The 8,800-nt window shown below is 36.8% G+C and overlaps 1 long non-coding RNA gene across 1 annotated transcript; it reads right to left on the reverse strand.

Moving 5' to 3' along the window:
• Positions 1 to 2,604: 2,604 nt before the first annotated feature.
• Positions 2,605 to 8,580, reverse strand: LOC135325164 (uncharacterized). Its single transcript, XR_010386343.1, has 3 exons — positions 7,672 to 8,580; positions 6,708 to 6,822; positions 2,605 to 5,283 (listed from the first exon to the last, which is right to left on the reverse strand). It is a non-coding gene; the product is annotated as an uncharacterized LOC135325164 (long non-coding RNA).
• Between the last annotated feature and the right edge of the window lie 220 nt (positions 8,581 to 8,800).

The raw sequence follows: 8,800 nt of genomic DNA on the forward strand, positions 1-8,800 counted from the left end.
GTTAATACAGTCAGCACGATACTGTCATATTCGGTATCTGACTGACCCCCAGCAACCTGTTTGATCCTGCAGTTTCAGCACTCAAATCTCCTCCGCTGGACTACAGATGTCCAAAAGTCTGAGAAGTCAGAGAGTTAGAGAGGCCAGTGCTGTGATCTTTCCTGTCACGTAACAAAGCATACTCATCACTTACATGACCTCAGGCACCTGTGCTTGGTCTTGGAATCACCTTAATGCAGAATCTCTAAATTGACCCTCAAGCAGCAGCACATAAGGAAAAGTGCAGATTTAAGCGCAGTCAGGATTTGTTATTGTCAGCTCCCATGACTCTTTCATTAGCTTGAAGCTTAATTCAATGTTTGCCATGAAGTCTCAGCCCCTACAATACAGTACTTATGCTTTTAAGCCCTTTTAGAAAAAGGGATGTTCTTAACCTCTGTGTTGCAGCTGGTAGCAGTATAGTTTGTCTGTCCTTTGAAAGTTCAAACCCCAAGAGGTAAAGCAGAAGAACTCAGCTTGGTTTAGTTTATTTTGAGGGAGATTTTTTGTGGCCCAACATATGTTTTTAATATACCGGATTGGGCTGGGTTGAGCTCATTCACTCTTCCTTGTTCAAAAGACTGATAAACATCCTCAGGGAAACAGACCTCGTATAAAACTTTACATAATACATTCTATTTGGAACACAATTCCAGACATCCTATCTACACACAGTTCTATGGAAGCTTTTTTATTATTATTATCTAATTGATATCTTTTTTTCTATTTCACAATGCAGTATTGTCCTGCTGTCATTCAACTTGTATTCTCTCACAAGCAGTATAGCCATTAAATACTATTTAAAGGGTAACAGATAGCTAACAGGATACGGCCCCCTTTATCTCAAAGGCATCTTCAACCGGTGCTCCAACAGTTGAAAAGAATGATGGATTCATGTTTATAAAGTGAATTGAAAACAAAGTAGAAGGGAATTGCCTGATGCTGCCTTGCAGAAGTATACAGAAGACAAGCAGTTTTCTCAGTCTAATACTATGTGAACCAATATCTGTTTTCTAACAGTTACTGTCTTGGTTCACATTCTCAGCAGAAAGGTCAAACTGAGGAAAGTTAAAAATTCTTTTTGGGTCAGAGTTCTGCCAGTTCTGCACAAGGACTATCAATACAGTTAATGCAGTGTCTCAAGAAGATATGTAAAATAACAAAGTCGTGAAAAAAACATAACACCTGAAATGCAGTTCAAACATATTTGAAACATAAGTATAAAATTACCTAAAGACAGTGAATTTTCATATTTCCCTGACATTAATATATGTATACATATTCTTACAGCACTCAGACCTAGAGCCTTTCCTTTGACCTGTATCAAATTCCGCTTGCAAGATTCTTCAGTCTACTGTGTTCAATACATTCATTTCTGGCAATTCAGGTATGTGTCAGCAGAGGGCATATACACAGTTAGAAAGCTTTTAGTTGTAATCTAATCCAAAAATACCTTTGAAACCCCCACTGTTTTAGCATGTTTTCTTAAAATTTTCAACATTGGAGGTTCGTTGCTGCTTGAAGTGGTTACTTCTGGGTGTAAGAAAATTAATATTATTAAAAATTTAATGTAAATATTACTAAAGTAAAAGTCTCTGCTTGTCTGCTTACAGCTGTATCTTCCTATGAACTTTGTTATAAAAATTTCCAAAGGAAAGCTTGGGAAGATGACAAAATGAAGGTGAGTGCTTTCAGACTTACTCTTCTCAAGAAAGCCCAGTATGATTTAATGTTGAAGTTTTGAATGTCATGTTAATGTATTATATTAAATATCTTCAAAACTTAAGAGTCAACACATGTAAATAAAGTTATTCCTGAAGTGGTTAGTCTAATCTTATCTGTGCAACTGAATGCATGATTGAAGAAAGGTCTACCTCAGAGGACTTACAAAACACACCTTAGTTTGCAGATCCTACTTTGAGTAGAATATGAGAAGAACATACAAGTCTCTAAATAGAATAAAATTCTCAATGCCTTTAGAAACCTCCCCCCCCCCCCCCCCCCCCAAGCAGGACTAGAAACTTTCAAACTGGTGGCTACCACCTTCAGTAAGAATTGTGGCTATTTTTGGAAATCCGTAATTTTGGTCCTTCTGGCTGGTAAAAATAAGATCACAAAAACCTACAAAATTCAAATGTGGTCAGATTGAATGATCACATATTTGTTTTTCTACTGCACCAGCTACATACATAAGGATCTGTTCCCGTGCAGTGCTGCGAACACTGAAATTCCACTGCCACAAAGAGCCGAGGCAGCTCTGCACCTTGTAACATAAGCGAAGGCCACCAGAAATGCCAACTACTGCTTTGGAGAGAGCTCTTTACGTAACTGGAGACATTGCATCATGGTCTAGTGCTAGTACAGTACTGTTATCAACAAATAAAAATAGAGGTGTCTCTTCCCATAGGAACATTTTAAGACATGCACATCATCGTTATACTTATCCTATTAGGCCAGCCATTTCCCCAAGGACATATGACAAAAAATGAGTATTGGAAAAAAGTAGTATATTTGTGGGGCATTCTCCCCCCCCCCATCCCCTTCCATTTCCCTTTATTATTCCATTTTCCTTTTTCCCCTCTGTTTTTAATTTTTGGCATTTGTGCCTAATGCTTCCTCCACTCTCATTTAGATTAGTTTCACTTTTCTTCAAAAATGTTTTACTTTATAAAGCCAAAAGTTCTTAGCTCCTTTTGTCTTTTTCCTCTCATTTTTCTTCTCTTGCATTTTGTCTAGTTCTGTCATAACCTCTTCAGATAGCCAGCATCTCCCCGTTCTGTCTAATTCTACTTTTTTTTTTTGGCTCTCCTCTACCTAACCACAAGCCCCCTTTTTCTTATTTTCAGATCCATCCTTGGGCCTTCTCCTCTTCTATTCCCCTCCATCACCTTAATTTTTTTCTTTTCCCCAATAGGACCTTGATATTTTCCACATCCTCTCTTTCCTGTTTTCAATAACAAGATGAGAGAGAAATACTTGGGAGTAGAGACATGCCTCTGTGGTGTTCTGTTTCCCCTAGCCTTCCGGCTACCCTTTCTCTTGGCGGCAACAACACTCCGCTTACGAAAGCAGGAATAGCTGACCATTTGCTGCAATAAGTCCCTTCCTGTCTGATGTGCTCCACACCACTGAAATGCAGAATACAATATGTGACTGGTGAAGCCTTTGCCACTTCTGGCAGCAGAATCTGTGGAAGATTTCTGTGTGGATGTACTTGCTTGTGAAGCACTGAGACTAGCATAGGGACAGCCGGACAGACTGCAAAGGTGACAAAAGGGAGGAGATAAGAGTATGCAAGGAGAAATGGTGTGTAAGATGATCTAAACTCAGGAAAAGACTTCCAGTATTCACAGGTGGAGTAATGACATCCAATTACATGCCAGAGCACATTATTTTAATGACAGTATTGTTATAATAGCAATCGTTACAGTAAGCAGTCTGGCAACATGAGACTCAGTGGTCAGAAGTCAAAAGTATTTGAGATTATTTACGCTGCTTCTCCACTGCTGTAATTTTCAAAAAGTCATTGCTGCTTCAACATACACAATGGCGTAGGAAATTATCAGTTACAATGAAATGTAAGCCAAAAAATATTAACTTAGATACTAAACCACTTAGTATACCTTTTTCCTAGAAAAATTCCTAGAGCTAAAAGAAAGGACCACTACAGGAATTAACTATGTAGGCCCACAACCTTGGCCAAAAAGATGTGTATCAAAATATTACAGCACATATGAGATAATGTCACTAAATATTAAAAATAAATATTCCTCCTTGCCCGCAAATGCATGCTGAACCATGGTTTTACTGCTTTGTCTTAGAAAAAAACAAAACAAAACAAAAAACCCCACACTTTGTTGGAAGGAAATACATTAAAAAAGAAACCATGATCTCCAGTGATTTTCCTTAATGATTCTACTGCAGAAACATTACTGCAGAAACATAACTGGCATCAACATTTCATTAAACGTAATCCCCTTTTTTATGCTACTAACCTCTAAAATGAATAAAAATGCTCTGAGAGTATTGATCCATCGTATATGACAAGTGCTAAATTCTGTAATTTCTATACTTCGGGTTTTCTTTATCAGATTATTTGAAAGCATTTGCCCGTTTTTTCAGTGGGCAGCTTCCGCACAGTTCCTTTGTGCAGTTCTAATCACTGCTTCTCAAACAGGACACTGAATATAGAAAATGACAACTAAAATGATAAAGGAGATAGAGCACTTGACAAATGTCTACATAGCATAGAAAGCTGCAATAATACATGTACAAGACTTAAGATGTGCGTACAGACCTCTGTACGTTTTCATGGAAGTCCAGCAGTGTTGATGTGCTCCTATCATGACCAAAATTGTTTCTTTAATTAGACCTAATAGGAACAAGCCCATAAACCACAGACACATGAAGCACAGAAAAGTACAATGCGGCCACTTATGAACAAGAGTCAAATCCTCAGCTGTCTTAAACGATGCCCTAACTCCAATGAAACTATACAGATGTATACTCACTGGCCATCTAGCTTAGAGTCTTTTGTGAACTGACACTGATATAGGGACGTGTATTTATTTGAAAATATAAATCAAGTGCTTATATAAATACATTGCACCTTGTAGTCTGTACATAAACTACACCCTAGTGATTTCTTGTTATTTATAAAACCTAATCATTCAAATTCATACAGTATTGATTATGCTTCCAAGTGGGTGATAAAGTTTAACTAGAAGAACAACAAATTATTATTAAACACATTCTCATGGGTGGGCCAGTCTTCACATACTTACAAAAAGGGAAAGAGGCAATTCAGCTCGGAAATGATCAACAACTAAGAAATAATCAGAAATGAATCATAATACTTTGTTCACATATGAACACCCCTGTTCATATCTGATAGTTCCTTAGAGTAGCTATTCCCCAAACATCTGAGCAAACAAACCTATTTGTGCAAGTTTCTGTAGAAAGTATCCATAAAGGTCACATAAAGAGTCATGGGCAACTATAACGTGATTTAGTTATTTGTGAACAATACCTTACATAAAATCCATCTCTGTACCCTTACTAAGCGAAAGCTGTGCATGGCAATAACACACTAACAGAAATGTCTGAAATGGCCCTGGCATAGATTTAACACTTACCTTACCTGGACTATTCTGCAGGTGCTTCCCGGACTGCATATTCAGATTTCCCAGTCCTCGTGGTTTTGCCATGTCTTATGGTATCTCATGTCTCTCAGAGCTTCAGCTACTGAAGACAAGTGATTATCATCAGAATCTCAACTTTCCTCTAAAACAGATTAAGTTTCTAGCTTTTGTGACTGCAGAGAAATGCATAAAGTACAGCCTACAAGTCATTCTAGCTCTCAGAATGACTCCAGTTCTTTCTGTTTTCCAGAAGTGATCTAGGCTTCAGAAGGACAGGTTATCTATTTGCTTTACATACCTACTGTTATATGCAGACTCAAAAAAAGGGTTCTACCACTAGAGCAGAAACATAATCCATGTTTTTTCAAAGACAGTTTTCTTGATCTATCCAGTACTGATTCTACGCAGATGTTCTGTTACACCACTAGAGTGGCCACAAGACCTCTCAGAAGTAGTGGCTTTTCTTAAAATTATTGCTAAGTATCACTATAAAACAAACGTGAATCTAGCAAATAAACTGTGCAATACTTGTCCCTTTTTGTACAGCATGGTACAAAAGTACTGACTAAAGGCTAAATGAAAGAATAAATTATATATTTACCATTATCATGTGCCATCTCAGATAGCAGAAGTGGTTGAAAAGCACAATGACTGTTGCCAGCACTCAGCCTTTATTGCCCCAAACTTTTCTAAATATACTTCTAATGCATTAAAACATCTCTATTAATATAACAAAATAACACCATCTTGAGAGATCATTTCAGGTCAGCAACCAGCAGAGCTTTGTTCCTATTCTGAAGAGTGTAAAATCTTTTAAATGGACATTAAAAACTTATTTTAATCAAGAATTGGGGCAACAATCACAATGCCTCATTCAGTTTCAGTATTTTCAGTATTTTTTTCAATTATATTCATATACTTCTAATTCAGTAATACTTCGACCAGCTGCTGGAGATTTTGAGACCATCTTCTTCCGCTCTCCCATGGATGTCTTATAACCCCTTTAAAGTGTATTTAGACTGTACGATCTTTAAAATTAGATGACTCATCTCGCCTAGGGCCTTTGTAACGCTTAACAAAGTGTATATACTCGTTCATATGATCAAACTTAATTTCTTAGCTGCTATATAAACTACAATAATACGTTAATGCTTTACAAAAAAATAAGTCTCCATTACTTCACAGTGGAGAGCAACAGATACCTTGCCAAGACTTGCACTACCATTATATGCCCTTGAGGTATTACAAGAATTACTGATTGAATGGTCTTCATTTTTGTAATAAACTTTTAACACTGTTTTAGTTTAAAGCTCAAATTGGTTCATTGGTATACTTCTTCTAAGAATAATACAATAAATTTACTATTTATCTGACACCTTAAGAAAAGTTGCGGCAAAAATGTTTGTGGGTTTTGTAGCTTGAAAGATCAAATTAAAAGATTCACCAAATAACGTCCCAATGTAAGAGTTCTACTTTGCATTCATATGTGTATGCCCTATGCTCTAGAAGGACACAGGGAACAGCTACCTGCTTAATTTATGCACAGCTCCTAGCACAGTAGGAACGTAAGCTGATCTCATCTTGCATAATCTCTCTTCAATGTCTTTTCTTCAGTGCTGAAGGTTAGAAAACTATTTGCCCTCTGTAAGCAAGAAAAATTTGGAAATGAGACGCATTATAAAAATCACACTCCTTTGTATAATGTCTAATTTACCAACCACAAAACCTCTTCTAGGCAACAAAATCCTTTCAAAATTTTTCAGTTATTTTGAAATAGAATATGAGGTTAAGATACTTTAACAGCTCTAGGGAAAAGATGTTTCTTTAAGGTTCTTCCTTCCTTACTCTCTGGAAGAAAAATCAGTTAAGAACATTTTTATACTATTCCGTTTCTTAAAAGGTTTTCCTTGGCATTTTCTCAGGAATATGCTAGAATTTTCCTTCCTTTCACAGGAAGGAAGGCAAGAGGTCCTACCTCAGAAATGCAAAAAAAACACATTTAAAGAAATTATGGTGTAGAATTTCTTATCACCATCATAGTACAGAATATCTTCACAGGGAAGCTTCATTTCTTTGTATGGCTTGCTTTATAATTAATATTCTCTCAATGCAAATTGGTAACAAAGTTCCACATCTGTCAAAAGTTCTATAGTCATTTCATGCTGAAATTTCAACCTGGGGTTACTTATTCTCAATGGTTTTTCATATCAACTTTTTAATGATTTAAAGGAGGAGTCAAACTTTGTCACCTCATCTTTTTGAATGAAGGGGAACAAGCCCATGACACATTGTTAATAACTTATGAAAAACTTTTTCTTTTTGACCCCCCTTCCGCCATAAGAACATAAACAACCCTGCATTTTTGTATCACAGTCACTATTCAAGTCAAGTAGAACAATCTTTATTCACCAGTTATATTAAAAAACAAAAAACTCTCTGTATTCAGGCTCATCAACTGCCTGCCAAGCACAAAGGCCATAGCATAACCCACCTTTGGGAAGGTTTAGAACAGCTTTCAAGCACTTCTTTCTCTTTCAGGATAGCATGCCTGTGCTCCATTTAGGTTCTCAACTTTGCTGTAGGATACCAATGTGAGATCTGATGATCTGATGCCGTTTGTGGTATAAATTTTGGTAAGAGTCAGTCTCAGCAACAGCACATCAAGCATGGATGGTGTCAGGATTAAGACAGCCAGATATGGGCTTTTCCTGGAGCAGTCATTTTGTTGTTTTTTTTGTTGTTGTTGCTGAAAGATGAAGCATACATAATAGGGAGCACTCAATGAAGATTATTTTTGTAATTCAAGTTTCCTCCGCTTTTAGGCTGGTGTACAATGATGATGCACAAATATACCCACTGCCATCAATTTAAAGAACGATTTACATACTTATTCAGGATGCTTTTTCCTCCTCTTCTCCAAGTTTTCTTATATTTGTCTTTTTGGCTGATCAAAACATATACTCACTAGCAATGCCTATCATACAGTGAGGAAATTTTTTTCATCTACAGCACTTGTTTCTCCTGTCACAGGAGGCACTGAGTAACTAGCCTCACTGCACAATGACATTCAGCAAAAATAATAAAAAAGCATGCAAAACTTTCACTAAAAAGCTTGAAAATAAAAGTAGGTTTGATATCAGTCAGTAACAGTAGCTAACCAGACACATGCTAGATCACTTTGCTCACACAGGCAAACCATAAACAGAGTGGATATTATTGCTGTGACTCTTATGGCACAGGACCCAAACATGCCCCAAAATATCACGTTTGGCAAGTGATCTCACATTTTACATATATGAAGTTGTTTTCAAAGTTGATTTGTCAGCCTTCCAAAACTGAAAAGAAAGTTCATTGTCAAATATTTGGCTTTCAAAGAAAGAAGGGGGGGGGGGGGGGCAAGACCACGTGGTTCACAAAACACTCTTCTTTTCCTGTAAAATACAAACATTGTCTTTTTAATGAATGATGAATCAACTCTTATTTATCATGAGACAATTGTATTTATAACATAAAACAACAGCTCATTGTCAATTCCATCAAAACAATGATTTAAAGGCAAGACAACCAGAATGTAAAATGTTTTCCTTCTAGTCGCAATAGTTCAGAGTTGCTTTGTCAAC

This window comes from Dromaius novaehollandiae, chromosome Z (genome assembly GCF_036370855.1).
Source record: "Dromaius novaehollandiae isolate bDroNov1 chromosome Z, bDroNov1.hap1, whole genome shotgun sequence".
NCBI lineage: Eukaryota > Metazoa > Chordata > Aves > Casuariiformes > Dromaiidae > Dromaius > Dromaius novaehollandiae.